At 33.1% G+C, this 26557-nt stretch overlaps 1 long non-coding RNA gene across 1 annotated transcript; it reads right to left on the reverse strand.

Moving 5' to 3' along the window:
* Positions 1-742: 742 nt before the first annotated feature.
* Positions 743-24980, reverse strand: LOC119642193. The gene is made up of 3 exons (XR_005247971.1): positions 23081-24980; positions 21422-21768; positions 743-1791 (listed from the first exon to the last, which is right to left on the reverse strand). It is a non-coding gene; the product is annotated as an uncharacterized LOC119642193 (long non-coding RNA).
* Between the last annotated feature and the right edge of the window lie 1577 nt (positions 24981-26557).

Here is a 26557-nt window from a genome sequence, read left to right on the forward strand (position 1 = left end):
AGGCAAAGAGTGGCTCAGTTATGTACCTTAAGCAAATATTTGCTGCTACACGCAATATAAATCCTATAAGATAAACAAAATTTCAATTATACCATTAGCTTATAGAAAAACAAAAAAACGAAAAAAAAGAATATATGTTTAACATTCTTGCGTTCTCGCAATTTAACAGTTTACGTCGCAATCTTTACATTTTTTAAATCATGCTATCAAGCGTATAAGCGTTTACAGTTAATTTATAAACCTACTTCCTTTTGCACTTTTTTGCTCTCACACGCACCAACTCCTCCCTATATCTTTTTATACTCATATACCACATTACATCTTACAAATCGAAATTTACTCTTCGCACTTTTGTTCTGTCCTCCGGACGAACGACTAATATGCGTTTTTAAATAAAAACTATAAAAAAATAACATGGCGGACGCATAACACACAAAACTAAAAACTTTATTCAAACAATCACTAAAATCAATAAATAATAACATCAAATACCAAATCTAACCCCAACTCTACTAAGCCTCAAAAGTAGAACTCTGTGTTCCCATCAGGTCTTTTTCACACATCCCAGCGAATTTCCGGTAGTTAGTTTGCTGAATAACAGAAGAAGAGGAAAAGAGTATATGCTTGATTCGATTTCAGTATTTTTTTTTTGCTCAGGTGTATTAATATCAATTATTACAATAAAAAATCGTGTAAATCAATAAAAAGGAAAAAAATGTAATTTAAGGTTATTTTAAATAAAAAAAAGACAAACATAAATGTTTTTTATAATAACCAACTATTGCTTGTTCATTGCATTTTTTCTGATTAATTCTTTCGTGCGTTTTTTCGTTTCGGCAAGCAAAATAAAAATCTTTTTTTTAAGTTTTAATAATAAAATTAATGCTTTTTCCTTTCTATACTTAACGTCTGCCTTTGTTGGGATCTAAAACATAGACCTACGTAATCGAAATTCGGTAAGGTTGACTTTTTTATCAACTTAATAAGCTAATTTTCAACAAAAAAGATTGAAAATTGTATCTTTTTAGGACATAAAGATTTAATTTTCGCAGGAATGGTTATATGAGAGAAACTTCAAAATATTCCCCCCCTACGATTAACCGCAATCACCCTCACCAGTATTGTGCAGTGTGTCACACCTAAATATATCAATTTCCAGCCAAAAAATCTTCCCGTCAAATATCCCCGGCCTAAGACAGGTTTCTGTATATGCTACCACCAGATAATCGGAATTGTCAGCGTTTACAAACACATTGCATAGTTTCGTACTAAGACCACGGAGACTCTGTGATATAAAAATAGATTTTCTTGGAGGTACCACCTCCAATTGATGGGGATGCAAATCAGCGGCGGTCCACCCCCGAAGTATTTGGTGACACCTCTACAGTAGGCACACAGTCTTTCGTCTGCTCCTTCATCTGCTCCTTGGCCCCTTACACTGATACAGAGGCAGTATCAGCATTGTGGGGACCATCCGGCTCAGCTAAAGGTGTCACGCTGGCTGATGCATCCAGCGATGCTGCCACGGTCGAGGGCCCCAATTCGCCAGAACTTGCAGCAGTAGTTATTATTGAGCTCTTTACTACCTCAGCAAACTTTCCATTAACTCCTCTTCCTTACGCAGGGATAATCATCTAATAAATCCTGACCCTTGTCACATACGATCGGATCGGAGTACGCTAAATCAACTAAGTCGATCGGTAGCAGGTCAATACGCGTACCGCCGGCTGACCCTTCCAAGGCGGAGAGACCGGACTCCAAGTGGGGGTTGCCGAACTGTACCGTAGGGCTCTGTAAAAGACCGTCCGCACAGTGCGAGTTGAACATTTCTTGGATGTTCGAGGTGAAGCCGAAGGCGCTTTTTAAATTCGGCCATCACCTCTTCTCATAACTTCTTAACCACCAGAAAATCCAGTTTCGTCTATGTAAACAACCTGTAAAAATCAATCCCTTTTTTTCTACAGTTCGAGCAAGACCACTATAGGCATCGCCAACAGTATCCGCTGCCCTACCAGTGCAATCTGGGCAATTGAAATAACCATAGCGCTCACACAACCAAACACGATGTATAACTGTCGCAACTGGCACCAGTTTTTGCTTGGCACGGGTTAAAGAGACAAATATATTGCCCAAGAACGAAATCAATTACAATCAAGAAACTCTTCCTCTCAAACACTTTCGGAATTACCAGTTGAAATATTTCGCCGGAAGTTAGCAAAGGGATTTGAGGTTTCAATATCAACAGAAGCCTCAAAGCCAGTGAAGGATACATGCGACGGATATGGGAAGCTATTTCTTTTGGAGTTAACAAAGAAAATATTTAGGATTAACAAGCTGTGAGGATTTTATTAACAGATGGTATCTATTTATTTATTTATTTATTTATTTATTTTAATTCTGCTTATACATGCAACTCAACTAAACAAATAACAGTCGAGTGCAATTGGCACTTAAAGCAAAACTTATATTAAATTAATAATAAAACTTAGTATAAGTACAATAAAACAAATAAGAAGGAAAAAAAAAGAAAAAAAACATGTACACAACCAGCATAGAGCCACACTTACAACCGATACAGGACCAAATTGCTAATTAATCCCTAAGCCATCGCAAACATGCATAAGCCTGGCAGCCGATAATACTTAACAACAATTCATTTTCCAATCGTAACGACTTTTTAAGGATAAAAGCTAGTTTAAGTACGACATAGGTAAATTACGTGCATTAAGCAATGTTGCTTTAATGGACTTTAAGGAGTCCGATAACGAGAATAAGTGATAAACGTCATTTAGGTTCTTGCAAACTACTCTGAGCGGATTAGACAGCTCATAATTATATTTACATTGACTAAGCTTAACCAAGATAAAGTGCCTACAGAAGCGGTTAGGGACATTAAAGCTTATTCACCAAGTAATAAAGGCGGGTCAATAGCACCATATATTACTTTGATTACAAAGGAAACGCCAAGAACAAACCTACGTTCTTCAAGAGACGGTAAGGACAGCAGAAGCAACTTATTTTCATAGGGAGGAAGAGAGGCAATCGGATTCCAACCCAAATTTCTAAGGGTAAACAGAGGGAATTGCCTTTGAGCAGATTCAATTGAATATAAATAGCACCTATATGAATGAGATCACACAACAGAGGCACACTCGAGTATGGGTCTAACCAAACACATGTACAGCCTTTTCGTAATGTAAAGATCATCAAGCTTTTTGGACCACCTTTTTATAAAACCAAGCGCGGACCTAGCTTTGCTAATCGAGAGCTCAATATGCAAGTTGAAACGTAACCTATGGTCAAATAGAACGACTAAATCTGTGATCGAATCGACGTCCTCCAACTTGTGCGAATCAATGAAATGCTGAGTAATGAACTACTTCCTTCTTAAGAAAGAAAGCTTCTTACATTTATTTAGATTTAGTTTCAGAAGATTCATCGAGCACCATGCAACCAAATTGTTCAAGTCACTTTGAAGGTGATGTGATTGCGATTCTAGAGAGAAGGAAGAAAACAGTTTCACATCATCAGCATACATTTAGATCTGTTTGGATTTAACCACAGATGGCAGATCCGCAAGCCGAGAGGATTTAATAAACTGAAGGTATCTGCAATAATAATGGTGGTTGAGGGAGTTAAATCTAAGCCTCGTCACCTAGTAAGCGAAATAGTCGAGCGCGGAGCCACTTTTCAAATATTTTTTGAATAGCGTCTTTTTTCTATTCTTGGAATATTTGATTGTCTTATTAAACCACGGGGGACACCTGCTTCGAGATCGACACTGCTTGATCGGAACAGATGCAGCAATAGCTAGATTTAATGTATTGTAGAACCATGACAATAAGCATTCAATACCCCGGTTGAGAAATCAAGCCTCATATGTGAAAGACGATGTTTTAGCAATACAATATTGATTTTATGAAAATCATAACATTAATTTAAAAAAGTTTGATTTGCATATTAAGGCAATTCAACGAACCAGCATTCTTATGATGAAAGGAAATGCACATTGATGGATGATAAGGATCCTCAGGTAAACTAAAAGGTAGGCAACGATTTACGTTAATCTCAGGAAAGTTGGCAAAGCAGAGATGAAGCAGTCTACTATTACAATTAGGGGTACGATTATATTGAACCAAATTATGATCAAACAATTCATTAAAGAACACAACAGCCCTATCAGACGTTGAAGTAGGAATCAAACAGCCAAAATTATCACTATTACACCAAACGACTTGATATCAGAATTTGGGGGAATATAGGATCAGGTTACAAATAGCTGTTTATTAGGCATTATCGCATGAATGGCGACAAATTCAACGTCAGGAGAAGGAAATTCTATTGAATTGGACGGGACTGACGCAGATATGACAATTAATACACCACCACCAATGCGATTTACTCGATCATTTCTAAACACGTGGAAAGAATTATGAAAAAGTAACGACGAATGTAGATCATGTTTTAGCCAAGTTTCAGTAAAGGCCAAACAGAAAAATTCCGTGCTCACTGAATTTAGAAAAGTGGAACGAATTTTCGAATTTAGGCCCCTAACATTTTGATAAATGAGAGATAGTGGGCCTGAAGAAACAATTAGTTTTTTGAAGGCGACAAGACTATTGCCTTGGTATTACGGGGACGATCTCGAGGGATAAATTCCGTAATTAAGGATCCTACTGGCCACAGTGATTTGTTAAACAACATATCACTGTTTTCAGTCGGAACTAGTATTTTAAAAGAGGAGATTGCCCTAGATTGAGAAGGAGCCATTTTGAAAATGCTAACGCATTGGGGAGAATATGGATGGCGTTATCGCCCTTGCACAAGCAGCTTGTTTGACCCAGTCTGGTGACCAGCGTTCACATTCGAACAGCCAGGGGATGGCGCTTGATTAGAGTGAGTGGCGACCCTGGGCGGAGATACCCTTGCCACTTCAGCGTAGCTTAAAACGGAAGGACTTGCCGGCTTGTTTGTAACTACTTTGTTACCAACCCAATCAACAATATCGGAAACATTAACGTTCATTGGAAGGGTCAGCGACTGCGTCAGCAGCACGGCCGAGAATACCGGCACACTTTGCATGACCAAAACTGGTATAACATTGGTGATTAAATTTATACCTTGCAGAATAAGCGAAATAGCCGTAAGCAAAACTGGTTTTCATAAATTTTTTGAAACGCTTTTTTTTCCTATTTTTTAAATAGGCCGACTCTACGATAGCGGAAATGTTAACGTTCTTTATAGGCAAGGACGGAGCACTCAAATGAGTAGACGAATCAGATTTAGGCGAAGATGCAGATGAAGCACCACACTACGAGTTGGTCTTTTACAGGCTGGGGAGAAGATGAGTGCTCTAGACAGGGACACTTATCGAACATTGTCTTGATTTTTTTGAACTTTCCACACATTCAGGAGATTTTTGGCTAATTCAGAAAACCCGTCCCTTGTCTCCGTGAAAAGCTTATAAAAGCCAATACTGTTGTCGGGACGACGAACGTAATCCCTTCGAAGGTTCCAAGACTGCATCTGCAGCAGGGACATTAATGACTGCACATTTCGCCAGACGAAAACTTTCGCAAAGCCAAGAGATATGATTCGTTCAGAAGCAGGGCCCGTTTTTGTTTGACATGAAGTAAAAAAAAAACTCGATGGCAAAAAATAACAGACAAGATAGGGATTGAAAAAAAACACAACAAAAAAGGTTGTTACATACACAAAAATGAGATCAAATTAGATGCACACTTCACACTATTAAAGACACAGTAAGCCAAGAGAAAATTGTATACACCAAAAAAAAAAAAAAAAAAAAAGCAAAAAGACTTATTGATGCGATCTTGTCCTGATCACAAAATCTAAAATGAATATCACGGCAATAGGTTAATATAATTCAATTACTTTAAGTACTAAGTAAAAACTAATTGCAAAATTGCGCGCACAGAGTTGCCAAATGTAAAAGTAGATATATTTTCTATTTTTTGTTAAAGTGTATTACCCAACCATTGGTCGCTTCTTGCTTGCACTACGATTGAAAACTAACAATTGGCAGATACACATATGTATGAATGATATAGATCACTCTGCTAATTGAAAAAGTAAACTAAAAACTCCCGAAAATGAAAAATTTTAATAAATTTTAATATTTTACACTAACTTTGCAGCTATAACGTCTTGCTCCACTTCAGTTTTGAATAATTTTCAAATTTAAAATTCAAGCGGATATGTGAAGTAACTGGAAGAACGGATTATGCTGCAAATTGAAACAAACTAGTGTTCAGCAATAAGTTAGCTTAGCGTGGCAGGCTAACAGAATAAAGATATACTGATCGGAGCCTTTTCAATGTAAAGTTGCCCGTGATAACTAGCGACTTATACAGCAACTAAATAATCTTCTCAATATTTTACCGCAAAGATAGGTGAAAGATTTCTATTCGGTAAAGGTGTGTAGACTATTCTAAAGTCGGCTTCGCCTCCCTGTAATATTTTAAGTTTTTAAATTCAAAAAAAAAAATAATTTTGTAATTGCCTAAAGATTTTTGCAATGAGAACCCGGTTCAATTTATTGTGTAGTTTGAACTGAACGAGTATTTCTCGTCTGGCATAGTCTGCGAATAAAGCGACCAAATGCATTTTTTTTGGCTTTGCTTGACAGTTTTTACACCCATCACCCAGGAAGAATGAGAGACCCCACAAAGTATATATATTCTTCTATATCGATTTATATAGACTGTGGAAACAACTTACAGGAAATAAACTCACAATAAATCAAAATTTGTAGCAACCAAGTTCTGCGATTGAAAGAAAGCTTGCACTGCTTCGTGCAGATCTTTAGCTTCGACGTCGCCACTAGGAAAATATGCAAAACTTTCATACGTACGTCCTTTACGCCGAAATTCTTTTGCTACAATATATTCGTATGCTATAGATTTTTATCAATAGAAGACAAGCAGAACATGGTAGCCGTTCCACCAATGTCAACTATTACATACCCTACACCGCTTCGCCTAGTACAACTAGACGCTCGTTTTGGTAATAATACACCAAAACGTACATATTATTTTCATGCAAAGCCATCACTGTCATATTGCAAAGCTAGATTTCTCACCATATAAGAGTTTGTCGTTTGTGATAGCGCCTACATACATTGGAGTCCAAAAAAATTGACCTATGTGATCCAAGTTGATTTTTTTGTTCACGTACAAAATCAGCTCATTGCAAACTAATCGCAATACGAATGGCCAGCAAAACTATTTTTATCACTAACCTGCGACCTATGGAAAGAAAGAATAGCAAGTCTCAAATGTTTAGGAGGCAACCTTCCTAAAATGACGAGCGGCTTTCATGATCTTTTATTAATTAAGTGCTTAAAAAGTAATCTTTAGATTTAATTTTCTACACTTCCTCTCTGCTCATTTCTTTAAAATCTACTAACACTTTTTTAGTAGCGAATTTCTCTCTTATAAATCATAATAAAAGAAATATTTGAAAAAAAGCAAGATGACACAATTATTCTTGCAAAAAAAAATAATGAAAAGAAAAAAAGTGAAATGAAAAACAGAGCTTTACTACGAAATTGCTGTGATATGAAACATTTTCGGTTTTTGCGTTTTCTTATTTAAAAATTTATTGCAAAATCTGTGGGTTAGTGCTTGTGGTTTTTGTTCGGTGTAGTTGTTTTCAATTCACTTTACATATGTCGATACCCAAATTGTGGGCCCCTTTATTATATTTTTCCTTTGTTGTTTTATTTTTTCTCTTGATTTATGACAAGCATGTATACCAAGTGAATTGGTAATGTAATGAAGAAAAATTAAACTCTTATATATACCATTTCAACAAGTGGGTTTTTTACATCTTATTTATTTATTTTTTTTTTTTCAAACCATACATAGAAGAATACTTGATAGGTGCGTGTTATTTGGGGAAAACGCCAAAAATGTTACGCAATGGTTTTATTAAGACGAGGATATTTTACGGCATTAAAAAAAAAAAAGAAGAAAAATAACTATGAGTATATTTAAAATGGGCTAGTGTAGACAAACTTGTTACCATCTGTCACGATATTGTTATGTACGGGCGACAGGTGGAGAATATTAGCAGAATTGATATTAAGTTCTGCGCGTTCACTATAAAAACGAAGAAAATAAAAAATATAAGTAAATTTAATATAAAAATAAAACCTTAACTAATTCGATGCAATTTTTGGTAAGAAACACTTAAAAGTTCATTAAATATAACTCTGTCAGATTTCGCTTCTTTTTAGTATTATTTTTATCGATAAAGAAGCTCTTGCTTGCCTTGAATCAAAACCGAATCACACAACCAACAGCTTTACTTTTGCTTTATCTGAGAAACACAAAACTTGAACGCATTTCTTAATGGCCCTGTTTTGTTTAGGCGTATTTCTTCGCGACTATTTTTACTAATAAGTTCGAGCCATATTTTTCTTTTCTAAGTGGGTAAGAATTTGGAGCTCTCTGCACACTTCAACGTGAGGATATCTTCTATAGATCCCTCATTTACTATTTTAAAAAAGTGGAAACTTATTCCTGCAAAATTTACGCGTATGACCCTCCTCTTCTCTAATTTGGCCTGCTAGTTTTATCAAACTTACTTTGTCGTGACACAAATTATCTTCACAGTCCTAAGTTATCACAAAGCTAATTTATCTTTAATTTTTTGCTTGTCCATCTTTTTATTGAAAGTTTCCTCAAAGAACAATATAGACAAGTAATGTCGGGCAAGGCCGGCATTTAATAGTACCCTACACTACACTGTCTCACACAAATCTTATTTTTATTGTAGAACACGAAAATTATATCTTGTTTCTATATAAAGATATATTTTTCATGTGCGTATTTCTGGGAAAGCAGGTCCGAATGCAACCTGATGTAGTGCAAGTTTAACCCTTACATAGCGCGTTATCCAAAAATAGGCGTAGATGGTCGAAATTTGGTAGAGTTCATTTTTGTCTAAAATTACTATAACATTAAGGGTGAATTTCCATCACCACTTGTTAAAACTTAGAATTTTCTGGTCTTCCAATTATCAATTTTCATCAAAATCGTTATTAGGGTGGGATCCAAAAAGAGGCCGAGGTGGTCCAAATTTAGTACAGTTAATTTTTTAAGTTAAATTATTATTATGACATAACTTTCATCATGAAGCATTGAAAATTATACGTTTTTGTCGTATGGACTGTTTTCGCTATGTGAGAAGAGGTTCAAAAATTACCCCAGCCGGTCCGAAGTTTTCATACCAATGTAGAATGCCAAAATACTACTACTTAGCGACTTTTGCCGAGAAATTTTGAAAATTGCAATATGTTTCCATATGAGTTTTCTTGTTCTTGCTCACGCAATTTTTATAATTCTTGTTCTTGCTCACGCAATTTTTACAATTGTTCCTCTTGCTCACACAATTTTTACAATTCTTCCTCTTGCTCACATAATTTCAAATTCCTGTTATTGCGCTGCTCATACAATTTTACGCCTTATTTGGAGAAGTTATTATATGAATAACTGCATTGTTTGTAGGGCATTTAATAACCGAGGCCCAATGTAACGTTTTTACTTGCGTTTGGGCTCTAATAGTTGTTTCCCGTTTCAATAAAACTTATATCAACCATTCAATAGTACAATACAATAAATTTTGAAATTTACAATTTTATTCCATATCACGACTTTTCAGAATAAGGCGTTTATGGAGAGTAGTCGAAAAAGTGGACCTATCCGATACACGTATTCCCAATAGCGTTGGGTCCTTAGGTCAAAACACGCCACTGTACCAAATTTCATCAAAACATCTCGAAAATTGCGACGTATAGCTTGGATACAAATTTGCATGGACAGCCATCAGACGGGCAGAAAAACTTAAATCAATTCAGCTTATGATTCCAAATCGATCGGTATAATAAAAGGTGGGTCTATCTTAAGCTCTCATACGACCGCACTAACTTAATCTACCCTGTACCACAAGTGGTGTAGGGTATAAAATCTAAAAATTCGACAAAGCTTTTTTGGCTTATTTATTTATTTTTTTTTTTGGCTTTTTTTATTATGGCCTATCATCACACAGGGTGTGCCATCCGCACGTGTTGCAAGGTGACCGTTAGAAAGAAGCGAGGGCAAGAGGGAGTGGCCGCAGCATAGCGGAAGCATGCGCAAACCGGTAAACGTCATGCCTTTACCGACTGACCATTCTCCTTAGTTCAAGTACGGCCAAGTATACCCCACCGCCCTGGGATATGAAGATTCGGATCGAAAACACAAAGTAGAAGGACATCAAAAAGCTGCCTTTTCAAGTAAAAATCAATAACCTCAAAATGTTTCCTAGTTAAAGAAAAAACACGTGAAATCTACCCCACACACTTATTGCAACTTCTAAAATTTGAAGAAGTAAGCTAAACCGAAGCGAAGATGTCTTTATTTTAAGCGATGAGTGTTCAAAATTCGATTTGAATGGCTCTTGTTATTCTTACTTATTCTTTTCTCTTTTTTCAATTGCAACAGGGAATGAACATGCACAATATTTAGTAGTAAATGAGGCCATTTGCCTAAAACCATGTTGAACACCAAAACGACATAATGCCCGTCGATGGTGATGATGACGATGATGACGGCAGTGGTTAGTCGATCTATTTGTTACATATATGTATAAAGTTTATTTGAATATCGGTTAAACCAATGAAATTGTTGTTTTAATTAAATTTCTCTACGCTCTTAAAATTTTCTTTATAACTGGACTTTTATAAGCTAATGGTGTATATGTATGCGCATTTTGATGACTAATACCAGGAATCAATTATCTCAACAACTTGATGTAAAGAAAAACTTTCATGTTTATGTAAGCTAGCTTCGAAGGACAGTTACTTTTATTTGCGACTTCCGCTTATCTATAAGTTATCAACACATCGATCAAAAAGTATTAAGAATTCAACTTAAAGAGAATCCGAAAAAAAGTATTCATTCGATATACAATAGTTTCTATTAGAGCCAGAGTTGACTTTAAAGCTCTACGGTTCCAGCGTTTCGGTCGTTCATCTACGTTTTTTTTAATACAACGATTAAATTACCCATTGGTTTAGATGTAGCTAACAATCTTAGATTGTCTTGTGAATCTATTCAACATTTCTTGATGAATTTTTTAAGCAACGTGATAACTCTGCATTCAAGAAACGTGCTCAGTCTAATTGGACAACCAAGACATTAAAATGAAATAAAAAAAAAATTGCGCCGAAAAGGAACCAATATTACAAAAGAGAAACAAACAGTTACAAAATTTTCATTCGCACACGCTGTTCTTCAAATGTCCTACAATATCTCGCCTCACAAGATTTTTATGACATACGATATAAAGATATGCATGTATATATCATGTTTCTATGAAAAAGCATACTTCCCATGAAAACCTTTACATAAACCTTTACATAATTTTTATGTCAAGGGATTCATTTTGGAACTTTTTGCTATATAAAGGCACACTTTTCATTAGGGCCCTTATGAAGGGCAGCCATTCAAAAATTTGCCCAACCGATCTCAATTCTTAACATCAATCTAGTGTGCAGAATTACTATGAATTGTTTGCCGAAAAAATTTGACAATTGCAGAATCTTCTCATGTGACGACTTTTCCATCAAAAGGGGTTAGTTAAAAAAGTCGACGCAAAAGCGATCGAACCTATTTCCAATAGCGTTTAGTTTTGGACTAAGGCACTTAAACGCACCGAGCTACGTTAAGATATCTCAAAGTTTCCTACATTTTACTGAGTACAAACGCGTGACCATCGGACAGACAGATGGATGGACAAACTTGTGTCTCTTCACAAAATAATTCTAAATCGATCGGTGTAATAAAAACTGGTTTACCCGAAGTCCGTCTGGGTGTTACAAACATCTGTACAAATCACCATATATGGTATTAGGTACAAAAAGCAAAATAATTTCGACATCGAAACTGGTCAGATAACTGCGTGATTCTCTTAAAAAATAGAGGAAAGAAATTTCCTCTATCATAAGTCATTTATGTAATAAATTTGTCTTTAATTTGAAAGCAGTCGACAGAACGACAATGTTAAATTCGGTTTAGGCACCGCTGAATTTTAAACTGGTCTAAGAAACCAAAATTTCAGCGTTCACTTCCTTGCGGGTGTTTTACCCTTAGGTGCGTACTATTGCCAATTGTCGACATTCCAGTTCTACTTAATTTTAAAATTAATTTCACAACAAAATTTATGTAAAAAAAAATTTCAAATAAAATACAAATCGTAACAATATGTATTTAACGATTAAAAAAAAGATTTCTATATGAAGAGATATAAACTTAAACATACGACTTAGATCTATATCGCTATGCATATAAGGTTTTACTATGAAAGTTTCCAATACCTTCTGAACACACTTTATAGACGAGGGAAAGCACTTATAAAGCGAATTTGTTTCATTAAACGGTTAATCAAACAGATTATTTCAGCGTACGATGATTCTATGATAAGTTCTCGATACTGTTTGACTATTGTGCGCATCTATTATATGATTAGACATTTGTTTAGTTTAACAGACATAAAATGCAATCGCGTAAAGAAGTCAACCGATACGAACATCTGAAATAATTAGAAAAATCTCGTCCATCTAGCGACACTGTTGGCAAAAATTTAGTTTTTCTTTGAATTTTTTTTTTTTTTTCTATAGACTTTAATGTAAAGTTTACCTTGGATGTTGTGTTTTATGTTTTTCATTTCTTTTTTTTTTATTTATTTCTTTATTTTCTTTATATTTTTATATTTTTCTCGTTTTTACTCCTGTTGATCTTCTTCGCATTTGAATGAGTCTGTCTGTTCCTCATTATTGAAATAACTCAACGTAAATATTTATTTTATTATTTTCTTTTATAAAATTTTTATATTATTTTTGGTTTCGCTTAAATTCTTGCAACACGTTATAGTACCTACGTCTACACGGTCATGAAAAAAGAATTTTTATTAACATTCGTACAAGGAGAGACGCAACAAGAACACAATACAAATTTGCATGTTGTTTGCAACTAAATTGTGAAAAAAATCAAGTACAATGCACAGCTGAAATAGTTGATAATCAACAATGGACAACACAATACTGCTGGTAAGATAAAGTTAGAAAAGGTAGTGGTAAAGAAAATGTTGATGAAAAAGTATCTTGAATGCAAACAAAAAATCGCAATTTGAACGTTTATTCAATGGAACACAAGTTTTGCTTCCTTTTTTTTTTTGTTTTCATTCATAGACCAATGTTGAATTTCATCTAAGGCCGTTCGTCCGACATTATTGCAACCATAAGCCAGACCAGAGAGGCATACAAAGTCTTAGATCTTACATTGGTGGGTGAAAGAGCTTCATGACCGTTACGTTTGCCAAGGCTGTAATGATGCAATAGGGAAAATTCGATCCCATCTGTATCGACTCGATCAAGTTGTCTCATAATTTAGCATTCATTTAACGTTGGTCAAGGAGTTATGTTAAACATAGCGCATTATTTTCATAATACCGGAATTAAAAATGGACTCATATGGAGACACTCCCGACATCGTAGTCTTTAGCTTATAAACTGATGTTAGTTACTTTAAAGCAAACTTAAATGTCGAATCATCTAAGATCTGAACTTGGCAGACGGCAAGTTGGCTCTCTCTTGATCTTGTCGACACTGGCTTTTTACTCACAGTTTTCGCATTTCATGTGTCTTAAATTGCATCGTATTGATGCTTCTCCAAAATGGAACCAAGTGCCACAAAGTGTGCTAGGTTACGCCCCCAGTTTCAGGAATATATTTCCTTTAAAAAAAAAGGTTTCACATTAAAAGAACATTCATTTACAGTTTGCCTGAAGTAATTCAGTTTTTAGAGCAAACACGACCAACTTAATTAAATGGAGTTACCCAAAGAGTTTATCATTAAAACAACAATTCCATATTTTTTCTTTTCTTACATTTTGAATGCAATATATAGCACAATAATGCTTTTATTATTATTTATCCATCGAATGATTATCATAATGCTACGTTGTTGTTATTACTCTTGGTCTTGTTTTTCTATTTAAAATTGACCATCCATTAATAAAAATACATATATTATGGCCGAGACAGACGGCACGCATAAACATCAAAACTGCATGAATGAGTGGCAACAGAAAAATAATAAAAAAAAACAAAAAACACTTAAGCAGAATAGTTTGCAGTCAATTGTAAATGCAATCAACGTTCATATACTTAACGACTCCTTGTCTCATTTCCTTTTATATCTGTATGATTTCTTTTCCATTACTTTTATCATAAAACAGCACATTTTTATTTTTAACTTCGTAAAAAGCGCGAGAAAACGCTTCGCACACATATTTCACTAGCGTTTTTTGGAGTTGTTGTTTAATTGCGTACGGTTTACTAATCATTGCATAAATCTTCTTCGTAATGTGTAAGTGACGCATCATTACATGTTAAGTTAGTGTAAGTCCCTAAGTGAAAAGTGTAAGTGTAAGTTTGTCATATCCTTTCATGTGTATCTTTAACGTTAAACGGAAGAGGTAACTTTATTACTGTATACTCTATCTGAGAAAGCAGGCGTGTTTACTTTTCTCTCCGTTTTCCCTTAATAAGTTGCTTAACTCAGTTATAGTTTAGTTAATAGATATTTTCATAATAGGAACCAATATTAAAGCAAAAGATGTAGTTAAACAAGTCTAAGATTTTTGTATCCGACAACACTTGCGTTACAAAGGTATATCGCACAAGTCGGTGCGGATTTATGCAACATCCAGAAGGACTTCAGATAGACGCACCTTTCATTATACCGGTCTATCATAATCACATTCTGAATCCAATTAAGCTTGCCTATCCGTCCGTCTGGTTTAAACTACAGAAGGCAATTTTTGAAATATTTTGATAAAATTCGGCAAACCGACATGTTTTCCCCCAAGGACGAAAACCACTGAAAATGGTTCGGACCGAAATACTCTTGCTTACTATATAACACGTTATTTTGAGAACTCGTTAAATGAACAACCTACACTTATAGGGGTATAACATAGGTATAAGGTATTTAATGGCGGGGCGTGTTCCACTATAGTGTATTTACATGCTTTTGCTCTTTTCTTTTTATATGATCAATCATTTAGGGGAGGTTTCTTAGGCGTGCTGTGTCCAAAAAATATGGTGGGTTTGTCCCAAAATTCTACATATATTCTTTCAAAACTTTCTCTGCTAACAAATTGGCCTGGCATAGGAAATTCATAGCGAAATTCATGTGAAATTTGACACAGACGTCCGTCACAGTGCTACCTATTTAAAAAAAAATTGATTTTAAAATAAAGGTTTACGGGGCTATAAATAAATTCACCTTATTTTTCGTCCACAGTATCGTCCTATGCCTTTACTTCATTGAACAGCCATTGTAGCTACGACGAGGTATGGTCGAAGTGCACTGAGGTTTGAACCCGTGATATTTATCTACCCGGGTATGCGGTAACTAGGACATTACAAAATGCAAGCGAAATAATTCGACACCGGTTTTACTTGATCCTTACCTAGAAAATTGGACGCATCTAATCCCAAGAGAAAACGTAGTCGCCTTAGTCAAAGTTCGAGAAAAAAAAGCGTATAAATTGCACAGTTTCACTCCAAGTATGTATGCTATTCGCATTCTTTTAATTGATTTTTAGATAGGCTAAGTTTAAAGCCAAGCCGGATCGACTCGGTAGTGTGTACTAACCTTAACGATGTGGTTTTTGCAAAAATACGCAATTCTTGCGCTTAAAAATTGCTTAAAAATGAATCAGCCATAGATTTTCCGCCTTGAAAGAACAGACTGTTCAGGAAAGAACCCATTTTTGATATAATGCACTGCTTAGACAGGTCATGAGTAATCGACTAACGCGAATGATAATTAGAAGAAGAACATTGAGTAAGGTAATACTACATTTCAATTAAATGCACCTCATATGTACTTGAGTGGTTTTGTAATAGGTTAATAGTTTTGTTATCGCAAATAAATGAGGACGCATTATCTTCATCGATCATTTATTGTCAGTTTCATTCCACCAAGATGGATTCGTTTCACCTGAGAAGCTCACAACTTAGTACCTTCTAATTCATTCAAATACAAGACATTAGCTTGGAGCAAACGTTATTTGATTGCGTCTTCGTTGGTCGATGTAATCTCTAGTTTCTCATGAGTTCCTACATTTGAATCGTTATATATATTATTTAAATTTCTTGAAATTTTTGTTGCCGACTAAGGGTAATTTTTCATCGAAGCCTGGTCAACTACAAAATATGTCGGCTTGAAAATTTCTAGAGAGCTATACTAAATGCTAAGTAAAGGAAAAAATAAGTGAGTAAAAGTAAGTCTCTCTATCAAAATCCAAACACATTTTTCTTTATATTTTAAAGTTTACTTAAGCCAAGTATGTTCAAAAATCAATTTATTGCTATTTGTGATAAACTGAAACAAGTGATTTTGATGGCCCTCTAATAAATGTTACTTTTTTTTAGATGCATAAAAATTTCCCGATCAATATTTTTCACATATCATTGCAGTCAAGAGGATTACGCTATTCGAACAGATCAATTCGGGGTGTTTTACATCAATTGCGCGCTGTAATCGCGTTAGCTGGTGAGAATTGAGTAGGGAATCAACCATTTCGCCATGCTAATGAAATATAATTACTTTTCAATCTCACCAAAGTGAGATAATTACCTTGTATGACTTTGGTATGGTTTTGTTAATTCCCTCATCATAATCTTCTGGAAGCATTACTTTCCTGCGGAACCAACAGTTTATTGTATCTTAACAAAATCTCAATTCTCAAAAACCTCTCAAATGGCATTTAAATTAAATTTTTCAGCACCAATATATGTGGACCCCAAATATTGAACCTCTTTTCGTAACAATCCTTATATTAAAGAATCAAAACATTTTATGTTATACATCACCTGAGACATCAAAAATCTATTTATGCATTATTGTGTTCAACATATTTGCAATTTCTGAGATATTTCTATGAAATTTGTGCACCTATGTGTTATAGTCTAGAAAGGTCGACAGTCATGAAAAATTAATAGAAACCATTTTTTTGCCATATAATACAAATCCGAAAACTTTGGGTCGCATATGATCCTTTCCTCAATCACCTCTCATAAAACTGGCTTTACGAATTGTAAGGCGATTTATGATGAGACCTGCTAAAGATCTTTGGAGACAAAATAAATTTTGCTAACTTTAGACCGTAGGCGTTTAAAACATAAGCATCTAGATGAAAGGAAGATATAATTTTTGATATTTTATCAAAAATTAACTGAAAAATAGATGAAATGTTGCAGAGTATTTAAAGATCGGCCATAGCAGACGGCAATATTTTTATATGTTTCTTTTTTCCTACTAATTATATCTATGGATTGACACCCTTCATAAGCATTTTAATCACTAATAAACAAATGTAATTAGTATTAGCATAGTTACGTGACTTAAACTTATCAACGTTGAATGGAATTTCAACTAAATAGAATTATATAGATAGTCAATCCCCTCTCAAACATACTATTCACTATTAGTTTGTTTAGACCCAGGTAATTCCCAGAAAGGCTTAAAACAGGCCCATCTTTTGTTATAGAAATATAACCAAGCTTGCCTGCTCTTCTGATGTCCGCCTACATATTTTTATGCCCAACAAGCGCGGTACACTCGCGTGTTTTGACCAAAGGACGAAGACTATTGAAAATGGTTTGGATTCATATTTTTTCAACAAAAATTGCTTAATAACGGTATTTCGGCAGTCTAAATTGGCGTAAAAACTTTCAGTCGGGTGGGTCAACGTTTTGAAGCCTCTGTCGTATCACCCTTCCTGCGAAAGCTGTGTCTTTATATGAAAAAAAGATCTAATTTTCAATATTTTATGTTGGAAATTGTTTGATATAAATTGATAAAGAAAGCAACCTTACCGAATTTCGACAACGCAGATCTATTCTTTGTGACCCACCGCTTTCAAGATTTGTAAATTCTTACATACCAAAAAGACCTGATTGTGATAATCTTACGACCAATATTTTTTCATGGAAATAATTTGACTTAAAAATTTAGTGGACCAAAATTTGAACAACATGGATCTATTTCCTAGGCCCCATTCCACATAAGATTTCTCATGAATAGTAAACCCTTCAGAAAGGGATTTAATTTTTAGTATTGTATGATGATAATTGGTGCTTAGCAGCAATTTAGCACAAAAATTGACTGTAGAGTGTTTAAATCACATAGGTCTACTATTTTGCCCCTAACATATATATGTCTTATCATGAAAAGCCGCCTCTTGTATGGCGGAAACTAAAATATAATGCACTTTTTAGGAACTAAATTTGTTTATTGAAACTTGAATTACGTCAAGTGGTGTTTTAAGCATCCTCTGACATGCGGGCTGTCATGAAAGCTATTCTTTTGCATGAAAATAATGTGTAATTTTTATAATCTCATCACTAAAGCAAGTGAATAATTGTGTAGTGACCCTTGGCCGACTATAATATTCTTACCCCTTTTTATCTTGAAAATTTATTGCACTTCTTTTAAATAAACTTTTGCTTGAAACGAAAATCGTATCTAATTAACTGATTCAAATTTTCGTTTGTTTTTAATGAATCCATCAAATAATATAATCATTAATTACATGCAATTTGATGAAAATTTCCACTTTATATACATTTATTTATTTATTCAATCAATAAGCGTTTGCTGTTATCAACGATTATTGCGACATCGTCGCTTACATATATATGCGCATAGGCAGGTATACATTGGTGTGCGCCTTTAATCGTCAAATAAAATTTTATACGTAAATCTGTTGTTCATTTTATGGCAACATTCTATACCATATGATTCACCAAAACGAATATATATTTTTTTTCATTTATTTGTTTTTTTTTTTTATATACTGATAAGCATTGAAGTGGAAAAACATGATCAGACAGCGTGTTTTTTTTTTTATAAATAATATAGGATTATTGATTCCTGACAAAAAGAAAATAAATATATATTGTTTATTAGGAATATACCTAAATCGAATATTCGGAATAAACTCATTCATTGTCAATTTTTGGTGACCAATCATAAAAGTGTTAATTTCTAGAGATGCGTAATCATTACGCAACGGAAACTACGATTTTTTCTGTTCATCGTGGAATATATTAACTAACAAGAAAATACGATAGCTAAGACGAGAATCATTAGAAGAGTTTTTCCTCTTCATTAGTAGACACATTTAAGACATCTTTTAAGCGATCTTTAAAATTTAACTAAAAGAAACACGTTTCCGTTTTTGCAATATTGAATAATTAGTAAAAAATCTATGCTCGTCTTAAGCTGATTTTCTTTTCTCTTTTCTGAGAGCTGTCTCTGATGAGATTAACTATCCAAGCTTCTATTAGTATTATTAAGCGAGTTGATAACTGAGAGTTATAACAAACTATCGTCGCTTTGAGAGTCTTGCTTGACGCCCGCCACTAAAAGCCTATATATATATATATTGGACTTGTGCATAACTTTCTGACTTTTTACTAAAATTCAACATACATTAATACAACATTACATTAACATCAACTACTATATATCGCTACACCTAGCGTCTTCTATCTCTTAGGTGGAATATGGTTTTCCTGTCTTTTCAATCTCATCAGATTACCTCTCTAAATTTGGGGTTGCCGTCCTACAAAGGGAAATCGTATTCCATCAGATAACAAGTCACCGATTAAAAACAGTGTTAATGTCTGCTGATAGCAGCAGAGACTATGGCATGTTCCAGGTTAGTACTGCTTACGTTTCCTGGGCGAGTATTGTTATACGATGTCGAGATTCGTCGTGCTGGAAACTCACGATATCATAACCTTTGCCATATTGCGGCCATTTTTCGTTTCCAAGAGCATTAGTTGTTGTTGGTAGCTTTTCCTAGTGACGACTTCATTTGGTTAGAATAAACCAAAATACACCACACTCAGAAATCCTAAAAACACTTCCCGTAATAACTTATTACTAATGCATAGAGTTTAAAGATAGTACATTCAGATCGAAAGTTACAGTTTTATTCACTAAATAGTTGTAAAATATTTTTTAATTATGGATACATTGCTGAGCTTTTTTGTTTCGCAATATCATTAACAAACATTTTTCCTATTTGTCAACCGTTTAATGTGTGTAGATAATATTTATAATTCTTCACTTCATTAAGAAAAGATATGTAAAACTTGTTATTTCGTTTGCTAGTTTTATCTTACAGACAAACATTTACATTAGCATTATATCTATGCTCTACAATCATTTCGTCCATCTGGTTAGTGGTTCAATAAACATACTCTGTACTCGCGGTAGGGTGAATAATGGGTACACGTTACCTGCGCATATTCGGAAATAAATCTTACTAAAGGAGACTCAATTTTATGGGTTAGTTATGCGCATAAACGCACAAGCGTGCATAGCACAGCGTGGGAGCAACACTTTCGAAATATTAAACCTTAGAAAATGAGGATACCACTTATAGATGTACAGCGAGCAACATGACAAAGACATCAAAAGACACAACGCATTTTTTTGTGAGTTGTTTGCAGGACTTAACTGATATCAGAACGGTTTTATTTGACTAGTCGTTCGGAATGCCAATATTGCTTTAATGCGAAACAACTGCGACCAGTAGATAGATTGTTCTCATTTACCACTAGGGATCGGTCACTAGGCCAAAATGTATCTCTTAGTCTTAAATAGGCGAAGGCAGTGAGTATTAGCATTAGTCTTAAATAGATGACATTTGATTTTGCAAAAGCTCGACAAGGCGAAATTTATTCTTTTAGAGGGCATAAAACAACTGACTATATCTAAATACTACTTCCAAAGTAAAAAAAAGAAAATGGTTTTTTCAGATTTCATAGGTTTTTGGAAGCTAACCTAAACCGATTTCTTCTTATCTTAAAAAGTACTTACAATTAATTACTATATATGCATATGTATATATTTTAATGCATATACACATGTAATTATATATATGTTAGTGTGTATATACATGTACATACATGTAAATATACATATGTATATATGTATATATATATATAAATATATATATGGGTATGTAAGTATGCGATTATTATTATGTATATACAGCAAAAAGAAATTGATATATATTTCCTTCCTGGTCTTTCCTTTCTATTTCTATCCTTCTCTTGAAGTATTCTTTTTTCCTTTATTTTCTCACAAATCTATTCAATCTCACTATTTAAGATTTTTTTATTTTTTGTTTCGTTCTTTCCTGCTTTTATTTATTTTTGTTTCCCAACTTTTTTTTTTTTTTTGTTTTCTATCTTTTTCGTTAAGAAATTTGTTCAGTTTCGAAATTTGGTTGTATGAGCAAAAATATTTTCTAAAAATATACTCACCTTGAAATGTTTTCAAATATTTTGATATATAGAAGCAAGAGATATGTTCCTCCACAGCTAACGTTGCTGATAATGATGATTGTTCTCGTTTAAAGATTTTTTACAGATTTCAAATTTCGTTATATGTATATATATCTATATATATATACGGGAAATTTACGTAAGATTTTATATGTATATATGTATAATTTTTTTTTTATATATACAAAGAAAGCGATATTGTCTGTTTAATCTTTATGAACTATATTTCGTATTTTGGTTTATTAATAAACGACGCTTGACTTCTCGCTTTTTCGTATGCGTTCTCTTAATATTTTTGCTTTATTTCGTTATTGTTTTTGGGCTAACTAATGAATGATAATGCACAGGTTGTAAGAACAAGACGAAGAAAAACAAATATATATTATAGATTTTACATTTACATATACACACAACCCAAAATTTGTCCAATGTTTGCAGTGCATAAAAGTCAGTCTTAAACGCCCATAAAATATATATATATATATATATATATATATATATATATATGGTATAGTATAACAGATATGTATATAGTAGATACACATATATATACATGTATGTAGATAGATATATGTGTAAATATATAACACATCCAACAATAAGTTAATAACTTTTATCATTTTCAAAGCAATATAAAAATCTGGATTTCTGGTAAAGCGTCGTTAACTCAACGGTAACTTGTATACTATGATCCGAATATCATGACACTAATGGCCAAAACATGGTAACATGAATTGTTTCGTTTTCGTCAATACATATGCATCTCCTTCTATAAATGTTTTAGTCAATGTCATATATATACATACATACATAAATTAAGATATGTGCATATGTATATATGTATATTGCATGTATGTATATACATATTGACATGTATACATATTTGATTCCGTTTACATGTTGATCGAACATATACGAGTATATATGTGACTCTACACACATTTACATGTATCTATAAGTGTATATCTATTTGTGTATGTATATATGTATATGTGTTTATCTGTTCGAACAATAGTATAAACGGAATCAAACTATCAACTTGTCTGCTTATCTCTCAGTCTATAGTTTACGGTGACAGAACACCAGCAATGTCGAAGCTTCCTGAGAGAGAGTTCTGAAATTGCATTCACAAACTCATTTTCAGTTCATATGAAAAACTGGTTCATTCCCTCAAAATTCAATTTAGTTATCCTTCGATGTCCATCTGTTTGATTGTTGAAATCACTTTTGTTCAGGAAATCCAGGTTAACTTCCAATTCTTTCCTTTTAGTGCAAAGTTAAAAGGCTTTGCCATGTTATAACATCTTAAGGTTCCCTAGACGTTGTTAACAGAAACATTTTCCAGCGTTTATTCCATATTTCTGTTAACTTGTTCACCTAAAATTTGCTACATTTTTCGGTGGAAATATACATATAATAACTTTATGCACCGGTATTTAATTAACACGAAGCGATTTAGTTAAGTGGAATCAATTTGCTTAAATCTTTCCTTCCATCTGTTAGAGTTTCCTCTCTAGGGAAATCATCTATCGCGAACCAAAATCTTTTTGTGTTTATATGAGATCAATTGGATTAAATTTTACTTATGGGTATCTAGAGCATTCCAAGAAAGCAAAATAAACGTTCATTTAAACTAACGCATATACGTGAAGTCGGGCTGTGGTAAGCAATGCCTGTGTTAAGTATATGCAGCGGTTGGTAGCGAAAAAGTTCAGAACATTCTTCAGAAAAGCCAAACTTGTCTTAAAATCCTTCTCCTATTGATGTTTAAAGATCGGTTAATCCAGACCCTCTAAGGTTCATAAGTTATCCTATAAGGAGAGAGAAACTGAGCATTAATATAAAAGATCCTTTCGTCTCTTCAATGCTAGCGAGCCAACTATTAATGAAATGGAAAAATTATATTTCCGTATGCTCATTACTTTTCTAATTTTATTATCATGAGCACGATCTTCAAGTACCTTACATCATTTTCTCTACTTATCAGAATAAGATAGCCTCTAAGTATACTACCGTAAAGGCTTCAAAATATGTCAGCTTCTAGTTATGATATATGATCAGCCAAAACATATTTATAACATTAATAAACATTTTACGCTTATAGAAGTATAACGCCACACAACCTTAACTTGTTCACGCTTGTTACGTTAGCAAAAAAAGCAGATGTTAGAGAAAACCCGGCAAAAGTGCAAAAGCAAGCCAATGTTGAGTATCACAGGATTCGATCCAAGCCGAACATAATTCTTTTCTTTTGCTGTTTTTCTTCTTAGTCTCTTTTAGTTCGATTATTTCACGCGTAGGTGGTTCTTTTTTGTAATTCAAATAAAAGTAGAATAGTGGAGCGAGCGAGAGAAAAGCAAATAAAATTATTTAAATAAGCAAGAGATAGAAAATTTTCACGATATCTTATATTTTTCGCTATTTATTTCGCTTTATTTATTTATTGATTTAGTTTTTTGTTTTTTGTTCTTTTGGTTTAGTTAAAATGTTTCGTAATATTATAACCTACAAAAATTTGTTCTTTTTCTTTCTTGTTAAACTTGATAGACATAAAGATAAATAAAAAAAATTGCTTTTTTTTTGAAGTAAAGTTGAAAGGCTTTAAAATGTTTTGAAAGGCGAAAGTTTTTGAAGAACAACCTTTTTTAAGCAATTTATGAAAACATACAAAAATAATTGGCTTTGACAGCATTTCGGTTAACCTTAAGTAATTTAAGAGCGCTCTCTGGTGGGGAGGGGGAGGGTCGCTAAAACCATTCGGCACATTGTGGACAACTTTTATTATACCGACAGAAAGCTTTTAAGAAAGTTAGTTAAATGAAATAGATGCGATGATGAAAATTTTGGATGTAATAAATTAAACAGAATTTTGACATATCTACTGCTTTTAAAGTTTTTTTTTCTTTCATTTCATTTAATTTTTTTTTATCTTGGTTAGTCAGCAGCTAACAACAGCAAGCACTGATAGGATTGATCGTCTAGTTTTTGAAATCGTATACACATATATATATTTACTTAAGTTCGTACGTCATTCCACATTATATATAAATGGTTTTCGTAGGCGTTAGCTAGAGTGTGAATATATATTTATATGAATATATGTACGCGCGTGTATATACGTGAATATATACATACATATATATCGACTGTATACATCCTTACCCTGCATTCTATAACTGTATACCGGAATCCGTATGTTATTTCACATTTTAGAAGAAATCTGTCCCACAGAAAACAAAGCATACAATACTTTATACGTGCGTTTTTAGTTTGTTGGTCCACGTAATGCATTTTAAAGAGTATAACTATATATCAAAGTTTTCTAAAAACCAGGAACTATGCACTGCGTAAGTAAATGCGAAACCTCCTTAAGGTGCTTGCTGTTGCGTATATTTCAAGATCAAGTATTTTTTTATATTTATCATAAATTTCAAATATGATTCATTCAGAATGAAATGATTCATTCAGAATGAAATATATTTCAAATATAAATGAATTTATCATTATTATATAATAAAAATTTAATTTTTTAAGATTATTTTATTAAATTAATTTTTTTTTTAAATGTAGCAAATTTTTTTGCTGTTGTTTTTTTTTTGTGTTCAACAACAAAAACAACAAAAATAAATAATATCATCCGAAAGCTGTTCTTGCACTTATTTAAAGTCTTTTTTATTTTGTTTATTTCAGATTGAAGAATGGCTGACTTAGATTATGTTTATCTCCATTTCCTCAAATAATGTTTTGTATTTTTTATTATTATTATTTCTTCTGTTAGTTTCATAAAATTGATTATTTAAGTCAAAAAAGTTTCTACTAACCGATAAATTAATTAAATTTTGTCTTATTTGTTTTTATGAATTAAGTTTATTTTATAAAAAAAAATAAATTGCTTTGCATTTAAGTTACAATTTTTTGGCGCAGAACAGAAACAAAACGAAATTAAAAAAACGTAAATTACACGATGTTAACTAAGCGACGATATTCTCTCAACTAAAGAAAATCTCATAAAAAAAAATGTAGAAAATGTTTTTAATAAAATTTTCTTCTATTTTTTACATATATATTTTTTTTCTTTTGCTCTATACGATTTTATTTATTTATTTTTTTTTCTGCTACAATTGGTGTGTTTTTTGTAGTTGTTGTTATGGATGTTCTTATTCTTTTCCGTCTAGCATTGCCTACATTTTATACACTTTTGCAATAAGTTGCTGTTTGCGTGTAGCAAACATACATAAAAAGAAGAAAAAAAATATAGCAAAAAGTTTGTGAAGATTTTAAGAAATTGTGTGTTTTGAAAATAAAAATGCTACAAAACTACAAGAAATTTGTGTAGATTTTGGCTTCGAGCCATTTTCGTTTTTTTCCCCGCACTGTGAGTTTTTAATGTTTTTTCTTTTTCTTTTCACGTTAACATTGTTTGTATATTTTTCATTATATTTTACTTCTCTAATCACTACCTCTCTATTTCTCATTTGCTAAGTAAATCGCTTGCATTGTTTGATCGATCTAATACTGGAATGAGGAAATTCGCTTCAATTCAAAATAAAAGTAATAAAAAAAAAAAATTGTAACTTTCCTTGAGCAAAAAAACGCTTTTGTGTTCTTCTTTTTTTCCTTTTTCATCATCGCCATTATCTTCCTTTGCATCGTAAATAATGAAACCATTTGCCTAACTCTTAAATATAAATAAAAATATTTGAAAATGGTTATAAGAATCATTAAAATATGATGACATATATTATAGTAGTGCATATAAAGTGCATAAATCAAATGAATCAAATGCATTTAATACTTAACCAAAATGAAAAGGTTTCTTTGTAAAATTATGACACATCTTAAGAACTTTTATAACAGTTTTACAAAAAAAAAAAAAAATACGTGTTTCGTTTTTGAGCGAATCTTTAGCACCCTTTCAAGACAATTTGAAAGATTTTTGTTAATTGCATTCTCTCTTAATTGAGTCCGTCGATTGCAGATTTAAAAAACAATGGAAAATACTTTTTTTTTTTTTTTGGATTTCAAGTTATTAGTAAGCGCGGCACGGTGTAAGGAAGCTTTCTATATTTTCTGTACTTTTTTTCGTTACCCAGTCTCTGCATTCCTTTCTTCTTC

Source organism: Glossina fuscipes, unplaced genomic scaffold (assembly GCF_014805625.2).
Source record: "Glossina fuscipes isolate IAEA_lab_2018 unplaced genomic scaffold, Yale_Gfus_2 221, whole genome shotgun sequence".
NCBI classification, from domain to species: domain Eukaryota; kingdom Metazoa; phylum Arthropoda; class Insecta; order Diptera; family Glossinidae; genus Glossina; species Glossina fuscipes.